Source organism: Cryptomeria japonica, chromosome 6, assembly GCF_030272615.1.
Source record: "Cryptomeria japonica chromosome 6, Sugi_1.0, whole genome shotgun sequence".
Lineage (NCBI taxonomy): Eukaryota > Viridiplantae > Streptophyta > Pinopsida > Cupressales > Cupressaceae > Cryptomeria > Cryptomeria japonica.
In genome coordinates this window covers 217,472,673-217,493,952 of record NC_081410.1, presented here as the reverse complement: position 1 = coordinate 217,493,952, position 21,280 = coordinate 217,472,673, and positions in this window count along the sequence as shown.

The following is a 21,280-nucleotide window of genomic DNA, read 5'->3' as shown; positions in this document are numbered from 1 at the left end:
TTTTGAGACATATCCCATGATTGTATGAAAATTTACATGGATGACTTCACTACATATGGAACTACATTTAAGGAGGCATTACAAAACCTTACAAAAGTATTGCAGCGATGTGAGGATCATAATCTATTCCTTGATAGTGAAAAATGTTTCATGATGATGCAAGAAGAAATAGTGTCGGGGCATCGAATCTCTCAATCAGGAATTCAAGTAGATCCAGCTAAAATTGAAGTAATACTTAATCTTCCTGCCCCTGTTAAACAAAAGGATGTGAGAATTTTTCTAGGCCATGCAGGGTACTATAGGATATTTATCAAGAACTTTAGTCAAATAGCAGGGTCATTGTATTCTTTATTAACAAAGGATGCTAAGTTTGAATGGACAGTTAAATGTGAAGATGCATTTTCTAAACTAAAAGAAGCCTTAACTCAGGCCCCTGTACTTAAAGGACCTGATTGGTCATTGGTCAGTTCCTTTTCACATTCATACTGATGTATCTGATTTTGTAATAGGAGCAATTTTGGGGCAGAAACAAGGAGTTTTGGAAAATACATTTTATTACATTAGTAAAAATTTGCAAGGACCAAAACTGAATTATACTATTACTGAAAAAGAGATGTTAGCTGTCATCTATGCCCTTAATAAGTTCAGGCACTATATAACAGGATATCAAATATTTGTGCATACTGATCATACAACCATCAGGTACCTCATGAACAAAAGCTCTATTACAGGTAGATTAGCAAGATGGTTGTTACTAATGCAAGAATTTGATATTACTATCATTGATAAGCCTAGAAAAGCAATGTGGTGGCAGATTTTCTGTCAAGGATTCAAACATGAGACAATAGTGAAGTCATTAATGATGCATTTCCAGATGAGCATATATTTTCTATTATTTCCAATAATCCATGGTATGCTGACATAGCCAACTACCTTGCAACTAACAAGACACCCCCACATTTCTCACCCAAAGAAAAGAGACTGCTGGTAGAAAAAAGTTTTAACTTCTCTTGGATTTCAGATTGCTTATTTTACACAGGTCCAGATCAGGTTATGAGGCAATGTGTAAGGGAAGATGAGACATATGACATACTTCATGCCTGCCATGATGAACCTTGTGGAGGTCATTTTGCAACCAAACAAGCAGCTTTTAAGATATTAGCTATAGGGTACTATTGGCCAACTATGCACAAGGATGCAGCTCAATACACCAGGATATGTGACAAGTGTTAAAGAATGGGTAGACCAACTCAGTCTAACAAAATGCCTCTATACCCTCAGGTAGTTATTAAGCCATTTGAGAAATGGGGACTAGAGTTTGTTGGGCCAATCGATCCACCATCCAATGGTCCCTCCTATATTCTTGTTTGTACTGATTATGTTACTAAATGGGTAGAAGTCAAAGCCTTCAAGCATGCCCGAGATAATAAAGTGGTCAAGTTCTTATATGAAGAAATCTTCACTTGGTATGGAGTTCCTAGAGAAATAGTAACAGATCAAGGGGCACAATTTACTTCTACTTTGATCACAACCCTGGTCAACGAGTACAATGTCAGGCATAGGAAATCCACTCCTTATCATCCACAGGCTAATGGACAAGCAGAGGTTACTAATAGGGAGCTTGAATCAATATTGACAAAAATAGTAGCCCTTAACATAAAAGATTTGTGTGGCAGACTCTTTGAGGTTGTATGGGCTTATAGAACCACATGGAAAACTACAACAGGGTTTACACCATTTCAAATGGTATATGGAACAAAAGCAATGATGTCTATCAAGTTTGAACATAAAACTTTGAGAATGACTATTTTCTTAGATATGACACTTTCTGCAACACAAGAAGAAAGGATCATGTAGCTCAATGCTTTAGATGAAATAAGGAAATCTGCCCTGCAGCATACTGAATCTGTTCAAAATTAGCGCATGAAATGGCATGATTGCTATCTTAGGGATAAATCATTCAATCCAGGTGATTGGGCTCTTCTCTACGATTCCAGGTATAAAGATAACTTAGGCAAATTGCAGACCAAATGGTTAGGTCCTTATAAGATAGTTGAAATATTTTCCAATGGTGTTGTTAGTTTATCTACCATAGATCTTGTTAGATTTAAATTGTTAATCAACGGTCATCGTCTACACCTATACCGTAAACCTCTGAACAAAGATGACTTCCTGCAGCAGTTTTCCATTGCCCAACATGCCGAGATTCTTGCAACCACTGATGACGGCTTGGCCATCACCACTCCATCTTAATATCCTTGTCGCATGATCATAATAAACACTTTCACATCTCGAGGAAGCACTTTTTTGCATAATAAATATCTCATTCTGTATTTACTCATTTCTTTCCTTTCATTTCATCCATTATCGCATCGATTTTCATGCATGGCGGCGTCACATCTTCCAACTGCAGTCATTCTCGCATGATATCAGGTACGCTCGTGTGTTATTATTTTTGCTTATATTACTTCTCATTATGATATTTTGCATACGGTAATTTATATTAATCCTCCTCCGCATGTGTGGACACTTGTCAAGCCTTAGGTTGGGGGGAAGTACACTGATAATTATTCTACCAGATAATTGTGACGTCCTCTCAGATTGTGTTGTTTTTTTTTAAATTTCTAATTTGAGGTGATATCTTCTGTTATGCTTGTTTGTCTGTTTGGAGTTATTTTTAAGATTGTAGCTACATTCCAACCAAGGAAAGGCACATTGAGTACATTATAGTGCAGAACTTAGTGCAGTGTCTGAGCAGATTTATGCCATTATAAATTGAAAGTGTTATCACTGCGATGGGTGGTCCGCCTGTTCGACATGAGTCGACAGTCCATGAGGTTCTTTTGCAAGATCAGGTTTGTGAACCAATATTCCGTAACAGTGGATGGCTAGATAATTTTTTAAAATTGACAGAGTTTGATGAGGCAATTGCGCGGGAATTTACCCGCACACTTTTAAATGGCGAAGCTCAGGTAAAAGGTTTGAGGGTAGTTGTTTCAGAAGAACGGATAACAGAGGTAACTATGTTACCAACAAATGGGGATAAGTACTCATATTCTAAGGATGCACACAGTGCAAGAGCATCATTTACACAACTAGGAGACCCTCCATTAGTGGTAGATGGACAAGGAACTAGGTGAGAATCTCTTTCGCCTAAATGGAGAACAACAACATTGTATATTCTAAAGTATTTAACCTGTGAGGGAAGGTTTTCATGTCTGCATTCTCATCACTTTAAAATCCTCAGTCATCTACACCACGGAAGAAGGATGAATGTTCCAAGCTTATTATACAACCTTCTTTCTATAAGTGCAACAAAGACACAGAAAGGTAGGCCACATTCTGTTTCTCACCATTGTCTAATTAAGATTTTAGTTGAAAAATCCTTGAGAGATGTTTCTCCAATGCTTTGGAATGAATTTGTTAAAACCGAAATGTTTAGGGAAGAACACATAGTTATAGAGGAACCACTTCCATCTCTGGAATAAGAAAACCTTGTGGAACCTAATTCCCCTCTTGAACCCTCATCCTCATTGAAATCCTCAGAACAAAATCCTCCCGCAGCAGAGGAACCCTTAGAAAAAGAAGTTGAATCAGGGGTTCCTCCTCAAGGTTCAAGAAAAACTAGGGCTGCCACAAAAATGGAAAAGGGCAAAGAAAAACAAGTTGATATAGAGCACAAGGACAAGAAAAGTAAAAATGAGAATGTACCCCTTCCTGCGGCCAAGAAGAGGAAAATCGTAAAACAAGTTCCTGTAGTAATTGTTGAGGTAGTTGAAGAGGTGGCTACAGGAAGTAGCCCTATAGTCGGAAAAGGGAAAGTTCGAAGAAGTAGTGGTAGGCTCCGTAAAAAGCATAAAAGCCAAGACCAATCAACAAAGCCAAAAATTACCATCTTGATTGACTCCCCAGAACGAGACCAATACAATCCGCTTCATCATGATATCCCTCCTTATCCACCTAATGAACCTCAAATGGAACATGAAGAGGAGGAAGAACTGCAAAATATGGGGGAAGAGCAGGAACTGCAACTTCAAAAAGAAGAGGAGCTTCTAAATATAGAGAAGCCACAAGAAGAAGTAAATTTTGAGAGACTAAACAGTTTAGCACCTGTTGTAGAGCAGGTTATTGAAGCAGGGAATGGAGAAGAAATGAAGAAACCCAGGGCGCCTGCTCATAGACCACCTACCTCTCTTACTAGTCATGCAGTGGGATGTGCTCTTTATGAGGATTGGAAACTGGAGAAAGTAAAAATGCAAATGATAATCGACTGGTAGAAGAAGGCTATTGAGTAGAAGGATGAGGAAATAACCCAACTTAAAGCTAAGGTGGAAACAATAGCCACCATGGTTCCATAATTGATGCAATGTCAAGCTCCTCCTCGCGTCTACTCTCTATATTTAAAAGAATAGCACATCAGTTTCCAGATGATGAGGATTGTTAGGGATTTAAGCCCCTCGTTGCAAACACCAGAAGAATTTTATAGTGCTTTTTAGACGTCTCCTACAATAATAAAAAATTTACTCAGTGAGTTGTATGTCCATAACTATGCTATCCCTGATGATGTTAATTGGGACCCTCTCCTTTACATTGAAGATATTCAGTTGAGGGCTCTTATGTCATGGATGCAGAATGAAATATCAAGGGGAGAGTAGTTTTAGGTGCATCACAGGGAAGAACTTGAGCTTTCATTACCCTTAAGGGCTGAATCAAGAGAACTCAAGCAATTTTACTTTGATTGGCAAACGATTGTTTATGAACCATACTATGCAAAGGAAATCCTACCTCTGAGGGAAGTAGTGTATAAAGAATATGAACAAATGGATTCAAGGGAAGGACATGATGCACAAGAACATATAGTCCAGTGTTGGGGTAGCCTAACAGATGAATTAAAGCAATCTGAGCCACACTCTGTGCAAAATTACCATGTAGCATTAAATAGAGCACCCAAGTACATGCACTTGGGAAGAACAAATGGACACCATTGGCTTCCTCTCAGTTTCCAGCCTCCAATCCTCCCATGGCCACTGATGGGCTGCAGGGACAATGACCCACCATATAGTGAATCAAAAAAATGTACCAGGTGGAAGAGATTGGAGAAAATGAAAGGATTCTAGTGGAGCTTAAAGAATGGTGGTTCTGGGCAGGTTACTCCAGGCAATTTCCAAATTAATGCCAGAATCTGAAATTTTCCTGTTGCTGGAGGATCAACAAGAAGTTAGGTTAGGGGAGATGATGAGCCTAAACAATGAGTCTATTTTTATAGATTTTTGATATAATACTCCTACTTAGGTCTTATGATTATATGACATTTAGATTATAATGTTTTCCTAAGATGATACCTTCCAAGTGTTTTTGAAACCGGTTTAACCTATACCTAAGGATGTCATATAGTGGTTTCAAATGATCTGTCTATGCAAATATCTAAAGTTAATTATAAATATGGTTTATGTTATATCATGTTAGCATTATTATATACACATGTTGTTGTGTGTGTTAATATCTTGATGCAGGGTCAACAAAGGTGAGGAAAAGACAAATGGTGGTTCAAAAGATCATCAAGTATGTAACCGCAATGTAGACCCAATCAAAGAAATGCAGTTATGATTAGGATAACTGGACCGGTTCTTCAATAGATTGATTTATGAAAACATTTATCTATTCCTAGTGGATCTTTGATCTAGGAGGCGGTCATGCTATATTTTCTCAGTTGCATGACATATGTTGTTCTGCTATCCTGTGTTGTCTTCTTCTTCTTCTTCTTCTTCTTTTATTAATAAATTTTGTTCACCTATTCCGTAGGGATTTGGGCAGTTAGTTAGAAGTTTTTATAAGCTTTCCTATAAATAAAAGGGATCTCTCTTCTCGGGGATGACAGAGAAAAGATAATATTTTATAATACATAATTTTCTGGTGTTATGTATGTATTTTCCAGTCAAGATGAAATAAAGAAATTAACGTAATTTTGGATGATAAGATAAGTGTAATCCGAAGTTCTGGAAATACTCACTCAAGGGGGCCCAATTGGTGAGTAATCATTTGTATGTTTTAAACTAGTTTTTATACTTTTGTAATAGTTGTTTCTGCAGTTGTCTGTTTCTGCAGCCATAGGAAACAGTTCCTGTGTATGTTTTTGCAGCCACGGCAGCAGAGTAGTTCCTGTTGCTCGCTAAAACTTTATCTTTTAATAGTAATTGTTTAAAGCAATTTTCAGTTGTAAGATTAATTATTAGTTTATCAGAGATTTCATGTGTTTACTTTAAGAAGAATTTCCTTTCCTGCAATTATATAAAATGGTTGCAATATGAACTTGGTGCACATACAGTGCTGGCCCATTTCAAGTTTACATCCCTGGTTGATAACTAAATGATTCTTTTCCATAGGAAAAGTTATCTATTCAAGGATATCCAATCTCTGAATTATGTTTTATCACCTAGTTGACATTCCAGTTATGAGGACCAACACTAACCTGTAGGACAAAAGCGCTAACCTATCAAATAAAGGTACTGTCAGAACTCACACAGACGTGAATCTATATTACAAATGCGTTAAATTTGCTTTTTGCAAGAAAAAAACAAGATATTAGAAAGAATATGCGATGCTCCGAGCCCCAAGGTGGGTGCCAAAATGTGTCGACTTGAATTTCATCATCATAATACTACCCGCAACATGTTAGTTTCACAAAATACAAAGGAAATGTTATAGAAAATCCAAACTCAACCAATGAAACTACATGAAATTGATATAAAATAAAAACAATATTATTACCTTCATGATTTATGTCTCATTGTGTCCTAACTCCATTGTTCCTGGTTGCAGATGGTGTGCTCTCAGACAAGCACCAATAGCTTCCAAGATGGCATATAAATAATGGACTGATAACTGATAGTTAATTGATACTATGATAAGCAAAGCTAAATTACTATGCTAAATGATTATGCTATTTTCTTCAAGATTAAAACTCACAGATGCATAAGTTTTCATAAATGATTAGCTTAAAAACTCACTCGAAGACTAACTCTTTCTCAACTCAAACTCCTGATTTTATAGACTTTGAGAGGATAAGATGATGTGGCCCAGATCAACGGTCATGATCAGATCTGCAGATTTGGATGGTTGTGAGCAAAGGTGAAGGTTGAGAGAAAGGGGGAAGGAGAAGACAAGTGTCACTCATCTCACCTTGACTGGGTTGCCGACTGAGGGAATCTAGGGATGGTTGGAGAAAATTTAGGCATGAGAGGACAAGTGGACTCAAGTCCTTCCTAAGATGTAGGGATGTTGGAGAGAATATAGAAGAAGGTTATAAAATATGTTTACATACACAATATTTCATTAAATTTGGAAGTTGAAGATAAATGATGCATTAATATTTTAAAATAATTAATATCTTTATCCACATGATTGATGAGTTGGCAAAGGAAAGATGAAGTGGAGATGGAAGGTGAGTTGGATAAGGGATTAAATAATTTAGAAATTATTTAATATTTGAGACTATAGGATAGAAGAATAATCATTAAATGTTAGATATTTAAATGATTGAAGAAAATAATTAAATATTTAGATGTTCAATTAATTGACCAAAAGAATAATTAAATGTTAGATATTTAATTAATTAGAGGAATAGGATAGATGAATTAATTAATAAAATATTTTAATTAAATTAATTAATAGAAAGACATGAAATGAATTAAATAAATTAATCTTTTCAAATTAATTATTTAATAGAAGAATAAATATTAAATAAATATTAAATATTTATTTAATCTCTCATGGCCATTTTTATGTATATGATAGAAGAATAATCATTAAATGTTAGATATTTAAATGATTGAAGGAAATAATTAAATATTTGGATGTTCAATTAATTGACCAGAAGAATAATTAAATATTAGATATTTAATTAATTAGAGGAATAGGATAGATGAATTAATTAATAAAATATTTCAATTAAATTAATTAATAGAAAGACATGAAATGAATTAAATATATTAATCTTTTCAAATTAATTATTTAATAGAAGAATAAATATTAAATAAATATTAAATATTTATTTAATCTCTCATAGCCATTTTTATGTGTATATAGTGTGTAGACAAGAAATAATTAGGAAAACTTATGCCATAACATATAAGATCTCCAATGACATTAATTTCTATATCATGTCCTCTATATTCTTGTTGAGAAATAATATCAAAGACAAGATTGCAATACATAAAATTGTAATGGGGAGGGACTTTCATTACAAATTTTATTGAGTTTGGTAGTGTAAGCATATTGTGAAGCACCAAAAGGAAGAATGGAAGAATAAGGATTGATCTTTATTGGGGGATACACACACTTATTAATGACTTGCATGTCCATTTGGGAGGTAAAGAAGTTCTCTTAAATTTTGGGAGACATGCCTTTGAGAAAACAAGTATCATCATGTTGCATTAAAATATCTTGATTAGCAAAGTAGTCTCTAGGAGAATAATAGGCCTCTAAGACATGATCCTCTTGTACCGAAGTATTCTCAAGAGGAAATTATGTTTGGGAGGAGATTCATCATTCTTCAATGCTTCATCTCCAAGAGGGAGTTCATTGAAGGAAATGATAGTGGTATCCTCTTCTTGCACACAAACTTTGACATGCACACGAGAGACTTTAGGAGAGGGACTAGTGTAATTTATTAGGGCCTCATTTCTATGAGGGAGGGTATTGGAATGAATACAAGGTAAAGCCTCATAAAGGGAATTTACAATCCTATCAATCTCCTATAAAGCTTCATAATGTGGACTATCAATCATAACAATTTCCTTGTGTGTGGAATGACTTCATCATGAACTTTCAACACTAGGAAAAAGGTCTTAATCAAGGATTCATATTTGTAAAGCAAGGATAAGATCCTCGTTAGGAATATTTTTTCCAATAAGAGGGAGGGGATCCTCAACAAGAATATACACCTCCTTAATCATGAAGATATCCTTATAGAAAACACATCTTCAACAAAGGGTTTTATCCTTGAGAAAGGAGAAATGTTAGAAAGGGATTGTTTATCCTCAATGTAGAGACAAGAGAAGATACAAAAATAGGCTATTATGTTGTTCCCAAATTATGGTTGCACATAAAATTGTACCACCACGAATGACAGTGAGCCCCCAATAAGTAAGCTACCAATGTCACATGAAGTCATTATTGTGATGAGGATTAAATAAAGGAAGAGAGTGAGAAGGAAATATAACATTCACATTGAGAGATGGTCTACAAGATGCTACAATGGGCTTTGAAGGATTATATCCAAGTCTAAATGATGATTCACGTATGTGATTTTCCAAAGGAATTCTAATCCCTTATTCACTTGGTCTGCAACCATTACCATTGTATCTACTTTCAGCTAAAATATGGAAACCCAAACCATAAATGGATGCCATATCGAAAAGAGATGGTGGGGCCTCATATGTATCAATGTCATAATTAGATGAACTAGAAGGTTTTGAAGAATTATTTGAATTAGAATCAACCACAAAATTGTCACCAAGCTATTTAGACAAAGTTGACTCTTTAGGCTCCATCGTACTTCCTTTTTAGTCTTGGGATCTATCGGGGGAACTTTGTATTCTCCAACAAAGGAAGGTGTAAAATATTAGGACCTCCAATCATCTTCTAAGAGTGCCTCTTCAAATGTCTTCAGGAGGAGATGGTGTTTCAACTTAAAGTGGAGAAGGAGTAGAAGAATGTAAAGGAGATTTAGAATTAAATGAAGTATGCAAACAATCTTCTAAAATTGTGTCAGTGTGCAAAGTACACATCTCATTTTCATAAATGAATTTAGTTTGGCAATAAAGATTTGAAAGAACAACTTGCATAGCATGAATCCCTTCCTAGAAGAAGGTTATAAGTAAGTTTATCGGGCATGACTTGGATAGGTGTAGGTAAAATCATAGGACCTGCCTTAATGGGTAAGGTTATAGTACCTAACGAAGCTCTAGCAAGATTACGAAAGATGTGAAAAGAAAGAGAATCTGGTTGAATAAGAGAAGTATACACTTTGATGTCATGTATCAATTCAACACTACAAACATTAAAACCAAACCCATTATCGATCAAAGTTCTTCTTATAGCATTACCATCAGTGAGGACCACAATCATAAGAGGCTCCTATTTATTTTGGATTTCTTTAGGAGGTAATCATCTCAAGAAAACACAATGTCAACCTTAGTCACATTCATACAATCTATCAAAGAAGTCATGTTATTAATAGATGCCATAGCAAGTGGGATATCTGTTTTCTTTAAAGCATCTTGCAAACTTTCCATGATAGATGAGTGGAGTTTGAATCAACTTCAAAATAGATATCTTGGCAATAGTAGCTTTTAATTATTCTTGATAATTCCTTTCCAATATGTTGAGAAAGAGGAGGTGTTGGAGGAAGTATTGGTTGACAAATAGGAAGATAAGTTGGGATAACTAAAGGAGGATTAGGTTGCTCGTTGTTTATTGTGTTATATGTGTGAGCTACCACACTGTAATTTTCTTGGGTGATTTGTTTTACAAAATCATGAGGACGTTTGCAACATAACCTCATTTCACAGTAATGACTGGTTTATTAGGATTTTTATGAATTTGAGGACTACCACCTTTAACAACAATCACATGTTTGTTAAGAGGTTGAGGGGCTTGATGAATATCACCACCCTTAACAACAATCACAAGATTGTTAGGACTTTCATAACCACTCGCCTATATCATATTGATCAAAGATGGTATAGGAATATTGGAGGGAGGTCTAGCAGAGTTAAATCATCAAGTGCTTCATAAAGAGGATTATCACCCTTAAACACTTCTTAACAAATAGGATTGTCTTTGAATTGAATGAAAGGGAAATCCTTATAGAGGGGACTATTAGTGATATTTAACCCTTCTAGCCCAAGAGAATTCTCTTGTTCTAAAGTATCATTTCAATCGAGGTACATTTTAGGAGAAAGATCAAGACCATCCCTAAGAGGGAGACTATTGAAAGAAATGTTGTTTGTCTCTTCATGCACCAAAATGTCATAATGGATAGGATCAATTTTGGGATGGGGATAAACACTAGTCATCAATGCTTCATCCTTCCTCGTGTAATATTATCCTCTTGTTCTAAGTTATTCTTATGAGTAAGACAATCTTTAGGAGAGGTACAAACATCAATAATTAACGCTTCATCTCTAGAGGGAAGGTTATTAAAATGAAAAGAATGTAAAGCTTCATTAAGAGGATTATCAATCATGTCATCCTCTTGTACCACAATAGCATCATCTTGCACCAAGGAACTCTTGTAAGGGAGATACATATTAGGAGAAGAATCGACATCGTTCCCTAATGCTTCATCCCAAAGAGGGATATCATTGAGAGAAGTGTTAAGAATATCTTATTGCACAAAATATCCTCATTAAGGAGATAAACCTTGGGATAGGTGTAAGGTGATATAAAAGAAGCTAAAGTAGCATCACACACAACAATATTTTTCATTTTAGTACTACGAGGAAAAATATATTATAAAGACAAGTCGGCCAAAGGCCAACATTTTATTTCAAAATTGACGACGTGGAATGGGGTTTGGGGTAGCACCCTAATTTTTTTTTGGAAAACATGAAAATATTTTAAAATGTCCTTTCTTTTTTTTGTCTAGGATGTCTAATACAATAAAATGAACAATGCCTAGATACAAAATCTGATATCTATACCATACACGTGCATTTAATAAACCAATGAAGTGATTAGATAGAAGTGCGATTACATAAAACTATTAACGCAAACAATGCAAGTACATAAGTAATGAATAAATTGATATAACGACATGTAAAAATCAGATCTAAAACTCAAAATTAGAAGTTATGCAAATGTACAAATAGTTGGGTTCACCAAAATGTATTTGATGAAAATGGAACCCTGTAGGACTAAGACCAAGTTCCAATTTCATATAGACATTGGAATAAAAAATCACCTAAATGAGTGATCTTGTTTGACTTACTCTTATAAAAGATATTCAAATGGCACTTCCAGGGTTTTTATTCCTTTGTAACTTTAGAAAGTGAATGAACTATGGAAATAGGTTGAAGTAATGTAAAACTATGACTAAAGCATGGAGAAAATGAACACTTATGTTGAGGTATTTAACTAATAAATACAAAGAAATATTGTGATAGACATAAGGATGGATGAGAAATTTGATTGCGCACCTATAACCACAATCTAAGGCTGAATTTGTAGGTCTAGAATGCTCAGAGTGCTCTAGTCTTTTGAGTATGAGCCATTGTCTATACATTTACACCCTAAGACTACCTATAATCTTTTTGCAAAATCTCACGAATTTTTTTGAGGACAGGGGCACCCCAAGCGACCTAATCTAGACAGGGGCACACCAATTGCCATGGTTCTAGGAAATCAAGTCCAAATTCTAGGAATAGGCTTGTACTAGCTTCCTAATGTTGTTCTTGGCTTCCTCACTTTGTCAAGTACATGTAGCTACACTTGCGAGATGAAAAATGGTATGGTGGTGGCTATAGGGGTTTGCCTTGGTCAACCCCCTATTTTGGTGATTTTCACCTCCACAAATAGCCGATATTGAAATTGGAATAAAGTGCGTGCTCATGATTCTTAAGTGTGTCTGGTATTATTATGAGCTAAAGTTTCTGATATGCAAACTAAAGTCCCATTCAAATGTATCGCCAAAAAAAAGTCTAAATGATGATTATTAAATTAATTTTTTTTTAAATCACACAATTAGAATGTAGATCTAAAGCAACAGTGTAAACCAGAAACTAAATATGATGTAGATCTAAAGCTCAATAATAGAAACACAAGAACAACATGAAATCATACCAAATCCCTTAGGAAGAGGTACAAGCCAATCATCAGTTGGTGATTCCCTATCATCCTCCAATGTCTCTTGAAGCTTCCATGGTTCAATGAATGTTGATGAAGAATTGATTGATTTGCAAAGTTGATTCTTCTTTAAAACAACACCTTCACTTCCTTAGGATACCTTCAATCACACAATTGTTGCTCTCCAAAAATGCCCAAAAAATTATCACAAATGAGGAAGTGAATTGTGTTATATGAAATCTTAGGTATAAATTTGATGAAAAGTCAATCTACATTTGTTATTTATTTATACATAGTGATATTTGAATTGATTAGGACCACCAAATTATCCTCCCAAAATTCAAGGAGAAAGTGTGGGGTCAAGGGGGGGGGTGCGATCCTCTTGGTCCCTACAACTTTATCCAAAATTTGCAGTGATGCAAGATAATGAGGTTATAGTGGTAATTCTAGCCTAGTTGCTCAAACCATGATGTATAAATAAAAAATAATAATTTTGGAAGTTGAAATTGGGGTAGGATTAAGGATAAATCAAGATACAATGATAAAGGGCACACCTAGAATCAAGGGCCTAATTTATAGAGTGCGGTGTGATTTGAATTAATAAAGGACCTAGATTTAATTAATTAATTGGATTTATGTGGAAGTCCTATAATGCATGGTATAATGAGACACACTAAAATAAGTGCTAACTAAAGGTGGAATTGAACACCCTCCTCAAAGGTGTAAAATTTACAATGCTACAATCTTGAAGTATCTAATATATGTTTAAAAAGGGGTGATATTTATATACATTGTTAAGGAGTTTGCAAGCCAAGAGATTCTCTCTAAGTCAAAACCTTTGTTACTAAGTTAATGAGATGAATCTTAAGATTGCATAAAACATACAAACATGTAGTGATGCCTAAATGTTGACTTAAGCAAATGATACGATGATGATGATTTGGCTATGTTATAAATGTGAATTGAATAATCAAACCTAATTGTTATCTTCCATGAATGGAAATAAATTAGCATGTATCCTCAAATAAATCACCTTAGTAGACAAATTAGTGATTTATAGACAATACGTTCATAATGGCTTCTTAAGAGGATTTAATGAGGACCCATCAACTCTTCAATGGATGTAATTAGTGCTTCACCTTAAATACAACACCCTAGCACACAAGTCAGAGATTTTGACACTTCAATAAATTGATGATGGCTCTTAGAAGCAGTCAACAAGGACCCAAATTTAAATTTAAATTTATAAAGTTTGGGGGTCATTTTCACATCCATGAAATCAAATTAGTTTAGTTCCATGACTATAAATCTACAACTTGTGTAAAGGAATGAATGGAATGAAGGTTAGAAGTAATTTAAGAGGATGTGTGTAAATCAATGTAACATCCTTTATTTTCCATAACTTTTAGCTTGCTACTAATCATTTGTTTACTTCAACGATGACTTGGATGTTTTATTTAAATTATAGATTACCTGCTTTTATGATGGTCGTTATTGAATATAATCATTTAAAAATCATGATAATATTGCTTTGAAATATCTTGTTTTCAAAACTAGTGTTGAAGACTTTGATTTATGGTTGCAAGACCTTGGACAAATAAATAAATGTCACATTGATATTGTGTAAGATATAGGGACAATGATGGAATGGGTTCCCTAAAATGATCATGATAATTGTGGTTTCATGTTGTGTAGTCTTGGCATGCGATTAATCATTGATGTTCTTTATATGATTTGATATTGTATGTGGTATTTTGCCTTATTTGACCTTGACTAGAAAGATCTTATTGGCATTCATTGGTCTGAACCCTAATCCATGACCTAATATTATTATTTAACCCTATCACCCAAGTCCTAACATTTTTCCAATTCATATGGGCCCTTGATTATTATTTGAAGGCACAATTAGTTAATTTAACCTAAAGTTATAACTAGCTTTGTTTTGGAAAGAGTGAGAAATTGGGTAAATTTAATTTAATAAAGTCCTTACTTTAATCACAAATAGAAAATTAATTAAGCTTCATTAAGAAGCTAATTAACTATCTTGAACTTAGGGTTAGCTTGGGTTTTGTGATGAGTTTTCATTTGTAAGGGTTTTTTGTTTTCTTTTTATTCGTTCACTTTTGCTCAATGAAAAAAAATTGGAGGCCTTTGGCCATGGTAAAGTCACATTGGTTTGACAAGCCTCCACTACTTCTCAACCATTGTTTGATTCACATTGTGATGTTTTTGAAGAGAAAAGTGAGAGAAATGGAAGGAGGATTGTGATGGTATTTATGAGTCATTTATTTATGTCAATTTTGGTGTGAATGCCTAAAGTTTGATTTGGGAAAGATCCTTTGTTATATATTTCATTTTGAACCAATTTGGAAAGATTTGAAGTAAAAAATGTTTTGGTGTGCATGTTAAATTTGGCATAGCTTTTCATGCTCTTCATTAATTAATCTTCGAGGTTATAATTTCGTATTTTTTATATCCCTTAAATGTAAGGAGGTGTTATTTCTAGCTATCTATGACTTCAAGGATGACCAAGATTAGTTGTTGATCATTGCATTCATTTTTGCCTTTGGGGCAATGGTTTATAATGTGTTAATTATCTTGTACTTATATTTGCTCCATAAATATCAACATATTTGAATGTGTAATGAGCAAGAGTGCACTAGGTTTCTAATAAATACAATTTGAGTGTAGTATCTCATAGTTATAAGAGTGTTGCTTAAGTTGTCTTTGTCAGTTGCTCTTGTTATCATAGACATATGTGTTGCGAAATTTTATGAAAACCCATAATTCTCATTTGAAAGTCTATCATACAATATATAAAAATATTTTAAATATAATTCTTGTAACATGAATCCTTTGTTACAAGTATTTGTGATATTTTTTCTATGTTCAATCCTATAACAAATGGAGTTAGACCTAGGGATCCCTATGTATTGGTTGCATTGCTCTATGTTTTGTTGATTTTAACCATCCTTGTCACTATAGAATTGACCATCTAAGATGACTTGAGATTTATTTATGGGTCTATGTATTCAATCTTGAAAAAGTTTTCTCTAGTCACAAGTTATGAAATAGTATCGAACGTGAAGGAATTTGAACATAGAACACATTTAACTATTGTAGTTTTATATCTTCATAATAGTGTTATTTCTTGTTTGGATAATGTTTGTGATAAGTTAACTTTTTTAGAATCTTAAAAGTTTTAGACATGTGAAAAAATGCATTCAATGTTTTTTCTTAGATATCATTCAATCTGTGATGGGTGACAAGGTTTTATTTTGATTATATGATTGGTAAATGAATTCATGAAGCCTTGTACACTAAAAGTTTTCTTTGATGCTTTATTGAAAGGAAGTAAAATATGCAAATGTGCTCCTAAACTAATATTAGAGGCATTGTGCAAATATTAGATCTTTACAATTAAAAATGAGAAACAAATATAAAATATAAAGAATATCATACTACAACACAAGTTTATTTAGGGAAAATCCTTTCAAGAGAATAACCTTGCACTCAAAAGTAACCAAATGTATTGTTCAATAATATAATCATAATTGCAATACACTTGTACAATAATACTTTAAAGGAGTATCACCATCCAAAGATTTGGAGTAATTTTGGTAGCATAACAATACCTAAAAAACTCACTATTCAAACCATCATCAAAAGCACCCAATAAATAGAAGTAATGTGCACAACCATCAAATGGTAATTCCAACACTATGAGCTAAAACAACCCAAAAAATGTTACACACAAATACCTATTTAGAAATCAACACCCAAATCCCAAGATGAGTTCATAGGCTAAAAATAGCATATTCATTCCATCTATCATAAATGCACTATAACCCATTCCCCAACTTAGGTATTCTAGTTTGACTTCATTCAAACATCCCCTGTGATGGGTGGCAATATGTGTAAGTAGTTGGTCAACAAATGTAACTTCTTTAACTCTTTTTTTGTCTTGAGTATTTTAACATTTGCAACGTGAGAAACCCAACTCTTACAAGCCATGACTTTTGATCAAATGGGTCATTGAGGCACTTTTTAAATTTATAGACCTTGAAAAGATCTATGCAATATACATCCCCATAAGTGATGTAGAGCAACCCATAATTTTAATCATCTTAAATAAAGTGTGTGTATATATGTGTATATATGTATATACATACATATATGTATATATGTATATGTACATATACGTATATGTATATATATATATATGTGTGTGTGTGTGTACATATACATATACATATACATATACATATACATATACATACATACATACATACATACATATACATATACACATACATATAAACATACATATAGTACAAACATAAATACATATAGTACATACATACATACATATACATATACACATACATATACACATACATATGCACATACATATGCACATACATATACATATACATATACACATACATATGCACATACATATACATATACATATACATATACACATACATATACATATACATATATGTATATGTATATGTATGTGTATATGTGTATGTATATGTATATGTATGTGCATATGTATGTGTATATGTATATATGTATACAATATACATATGTATGTATTTGTGTGTGTGCGCGCACACACACACACACAATTAAATTATAACTTAATAATAATAATAATAAATGTTAATCCAGGAGGGGTTAAATTTTTTTTTATGAGGGATATTATGGAAAAGTGTGCTTGATTATGGGCTAACTAGGGAAGGGTGATTTTCTTCACCTCCCCAATAGGGTATTAATGGCCATTAAATTTATTAATTTTTCTCCCTGCCATAACACATGTAGTTAGTTCAACAAGATGGGTTGTTAGTTCTACATGCATGCATAGGTTCCATTCCCGTCGGTTGGTGTCGGTTTGCTAGGATACTCCGTTGTGAGGGACGGGAGCTTATCATGAGAACCGAGAAGCTTATGCTTTGTTTGGTTGGGCGGATAAAACACTTGGTTCATATGTCTGTCATCTGATTTGCAGGTGGAAGTTTGTCTAGGGCAACGAAGATGACACATTCGGAGATAGAGAATTAGAGATTCTAGATAAATTTTATGTAATTATTATATATGTATATTTTATCTTATTGTAAAAGACCAAAATAGTTACGTGGTTCACCCCATAGCGTAGCGGTACTACTGCGAGCCTCCTTCAATGGAGGTCATGAGTTCGATGCAAGGGGCTTGGCCCCTCTCTGCCCCACCGTTCCACACTGCCTGTCGTTGCATCGGTCTACTGACTTGGCAGACAACCGGATAGAGGTCTTCTTTGGTCGGAGAGGTAGTTCATTGTTGGTGCATGCCGAGGAGTGATTGCTAAATTTGGAGCATACTCTTGGTCCCCCTGATGCTCGCTGGTCGATTGCTCTCCGTTCGTTGGTTAGGGAATTGACAACTGTGCTTTTAGGCTATGTAGGGCGCTTCAAAGAGGATGCCTTGGCCCTCGATTCGGAGATAAGGTCCTCCTTGTGATCTCACTGGTTCATAGCTCCAGTCAAAAGCTCTTGCCCAAACAAAAAAAAAGACCAGAATGGTCACATGTAAAAGATATGACAAAGACCTACGAGGTCCTATGATGCAATGCGACATAATGTCTCCATGTAATATGTACTAACAAAAAGAAGAGAAAAACTACTAACCTACTAACCCACTAACAGTCATTGATTTACCTTCTATAGATTAACTTTCTTTTCCACATGCATGCATGTTTGCATTTAATTTTAGTTAGATAACTTAATTATGCTTTTTTGCATGTTAATTTAATATCGTGATAATTCATGCAACGTTACTTTACTTCTTCATGCGTGCACACACTTAACTCAAAATCGTTGATTAAACCAAACATGCACTAATTACAGTTTATGCATGTTATTTTATCGTCATGCGCACTTTACTTCGCTTCGCTATGATTGCATGTTAGATGTGATATGCATGAATGTTAAGTTTCTTTTATTAGTTGCATGTCAGTTAACATGAATTTTGCATATGCATTAATGAAAATTTAAAATAATTGTAATTGTGATTTACTATGGTGGTTGAACTAGGGTTAGGACAAGCGGGTCCTTACACCTAGCTCCTCTTTCATCCATACATTGGAATACGAAAGCACCCAAATGAGTGATTCTCTTTGACTAACTCTTGTAAAAGAGAGTCAAGGAATACTTTTAGGGTTTCTATTCCTTTGATGTTATGAAAGGGAATGTACAAAATATGGGAGGATATGAAACTATACAAAGAAAATGAATACAAGTGACTAAAATAGTAAGAAAATAGATTGATAACTTAACAAAATTGATACAAGTACGAATCTGAGAATGAAATTTTGTCATGTACTCGTGACCAAAACTTGAGCTCAAATTGGTAGGACTAGGGTGTTGGGCATTCTAGTCATAGATACTGGTTTGAGCTACAAATCAAGGAGATGAAATATGAGACTGCTTGAGAGCTTCTTGTGAAATCTAAGGTTGATTGAGGAGGACTAGAGCACTGGGCACCCTAGTTCCTGAGGACTAAGGCACTTGGCACCCTGGTCCAGACATTTTTTGCTAAAATTTGGCTGGATGCTTTGTCTCTGGGTCTTGAAACTGTTATGATCTTCCCGGCTCCACTAGGTACTTGTAACTGCACACAAGAAGGAAAGAAGGGGGTTGTGGATAGGGGTTTTCCTTAGGTCAAACCCTGAGTTTGGAATTATCTCTAATTGTAATAGAAAATAATCTTGAACTGAAATGGAAAAGCTTGCCTTTTGAGGGCAAGGCTGAAATGCTTGAATGTAAATGTTTATACCTTCAATAGGTGATACAATGTTCTTAGGATAAGTTCTCATAACTCAATGATGAATGGATAGTATTAACCCGGTATTGAGAGGGGGGGAGGTGAATCGGTACAGACAAAAATACAGTTCTAAACCGGTTTAACAGCAGACACTTCAAATGACTGGAAAACAGTGACACCGATTTGAAACAGAGTGCAACCGGTAAAGCTAAGAATGACTGAGACAAGCATTAACCGGTTACTCACTTATCTTTTCACTCAACTCAAGACTACACTACCATTTCACCCTTATGCATAAACAAGTAACCTATCATCAGATCATAATAACAACTAGTTCAACGTGTTTTATTGATAGGCATAAAACACAGAACCATCATATGCTTGACAGACAATAGGAAAGTATCACAAGATAAAAGCATCACACATGACACACATATTTTTCATGTAGAAACCCAACTCGGAAAAACCACGGTGGGGATGAATACCCACAAGCTATTTTTGAACTCTTTGGAATTCTGCTCTGTTAGAAGCCTTGTCTGGTTAGAGACATTACAATAGGTTCTGCTAGGAACCGATCCTGTTAGGGATCGCCTGGTTAAGGGATGGATAGAATACCCGGTTAAGGGTTAAACCTTGTTAAAGGTTACCTTGTTAGAGGATTTCAAAAACTCAATAGCTAAAGGATTTCAAACTCAATAGCTTTGAATTACCTTGTTAAAGGATTTACAACAAGTCAGTTAAGGCTACCTTGTTAAGGGATTTTCCAACTGTTGAGGTGGTTAGAGATCAACAGGTATTACAATGATCTAGTAACAACACTCAATGCCAATGCAGATCCGCTTAAGCTCCTCTTCACCTTCTGCACTTACACTCTGCAAGTATCACTTCTCTCCTTTTAGTCTGGCAAGAATCACGTATCCCTTCTCTTGGATACACACACAACTTTTGCCAACAACCTCAGAAAGAGACACAACATCGAACTTATAGGAAAATAGATAGGTCAGTAGCATAAACCCTAAACCCTAAACTTGTTAGGTTAAGGAATTCAAATGGTTCAATCCTGACCATTGAGAACACTAAATTAATTGTAACAGTCTTGATCCAATCTCAAGACATTCTCCATTGTCCATTTTCACCGATTTCATGGCAGCTGATAACCCATCACACGTTATCACCATTTTACAGACTTCATACATTCCTGAGGGAGATAGGAACAATCTCCTTCATGCAAGATCCTTCACGCACACAAGGTTGACATGGCAACATGAACTGTTCTTTCATTACAATGCTAACTCATCACACAATGTCACCGGTTGAGCCACACAGGATTGAAGCACTTCAACCGGAAACCCTGAAGTTGAGACTACCAACTGGTAGTCATACAACGCTTTCATGTGCTAGTTCCCATAACTATATGCCGGTTCACCTTGAGCAAGCACACTGCTTCACTTTGGCACAAAGGCTAGTTCACAGTGTTATGTTGGTTCTCTCATATGCCGATTCTCACCTCTTCAGCATATTGACAACAATGACAACATATAATGTCATTATGTCCTCATACCGGTTCACATAATGCCAACAATCTCCCCCTTTGGCATTGATGGCAATATACAAAGATATCTCTCCG